Source organism: Colius striatus, unplaced genomic scaffold (assembly GCF_028858725.1).
Source record: "Colius striatus isolate bColStr4 unplaced genomic scaffold, bColStr4.1.hap1 scaffold_44, whole genome shotgun sequence".
NCBI lineage: Eukaryota > Metazoa > Chordata > Aves > Coliiformes > Coliidae > Colius > Colius striatus.
Genome location: NW_026908525.1, coordinates 18,470 through 19,994, shown reverse-complemented (window position 1 = coordinate 19,994; position 1,525 = coordinate 18,470).

Genomic DNA, 1,525 nt, shown 5'->3' with positions numbered 1-1,525 from the left:
CAGCGGTATACCTTAACTGACAAATGTATTCTTTCAATGGGAGCTGAACAGAAAAAGTGTGGTATTGAAGATAGCTCCCACAGGAAAGCAGCTGCAAATGTGACACCGTGCTGGCTGCTAGACTGCATGGGGACCTACTTACTACTGTAGCTGGGGTCTTCCTTCCTGCTTTCTTGTAGCTCCCATACTCAGCGGTATACAATAACTGACAAATGTATTCTTTCAATGGGAGCTGAACAGAAAAACTGTGGTATTGAAGATAGCTCCCACAGGAAAGCAGCTGCAAATGTGACACCGTGCTGGCTGATAGACTGCATGGGGACCTACTTACTACTGTAGCTGGGATTTATCTTCCTGCTTTCTTCTAGCTTCCATACTCAATTGTATACCTTAAGAGACAAAATGTAGTTTTTTCAATGGGAGCTGAACAGAAAAAGTGTGGTATTGAAGATAGCTCCCACAGGAAAGCAGCTTCAAATGTGACACCGTGCTGGCTGATAGACTGCATGGGGACCTACTTACTACTGTAGCTGGGATCTATCTTCCTGCTTTCTTCTAGCTCCCATACTCAGTTGTATACCTTAAGAGACAAAATGTAGTTTTTTAAATGGGAGCTGAAGAGAAAAAGTGTGGTATTGAAGATAGCTCCCACAGGAAAGCAGCTGCAAATGTGACACCGTGCTGGCTGCTAAACTACATGGGGACCTACTTACTACTGTAGCTGGGATCTATCTTCCTGCTTTCTTGTAGCTCCCATACTCAGCGGTATACCTTAACTGACAAATGTATTCTTTCAATGGGAGCTGAGGAGAAAAACTGTGGTATTGAAGATAGCTCCCACAGGAAAGCAGCTGCAAATGTGACACCGTGCTGGCTGCTAGACTGCATGCGGACCTACTTACTACTGTAGCTGGGGTCTGCCTTCCTGCTTTCTTGTAGCTCCCATACTCAGTGGTATACCTTAAGAGACAAATGTATTCTTTCAATGGGAGCTGAACAGAAAAAGTGTGGTATTGAAGATAGCTCCCACAGGAAAGCAGCTGCAAATGTGACACCGTGCTGGCTGATAGACTGCATGGGGACCTACATACTACTGTAGCTGGGGTCTGCCTTCCTGCTTTCTTGTAGCTCCCATACTCAGCGGTATACCTTAACTGACAAATGTATTCTTTCAATGGGAGCTGAACAGAAAAAGTGTGGTATTGAAGATAGCTCCCACAGGAAAGCAGCTGCAAATGTGACACCGTGCTGGCTGCTAGACTGCATGGGGACCTACTTACTACTGTAGCTGGGGTCTTCCTTCCTGCTTTCTTGTAGCTCCCATACTCAGCGGTATACAATAACTGACAAATGTATTCTTTCAATGGGAGCTGAACAGAAAAACTGTGGTATTGAAGATAGCTCCCACAGGAAAGCAGCTGCAAATGTGACACCGTGCTGGCTGATAGACTGCATGGGGACCTACTTACTACTGTAGCTGGGATTTATCTTCCTGCTTTCTTCTAGCTTCCATACTCAATTGTAT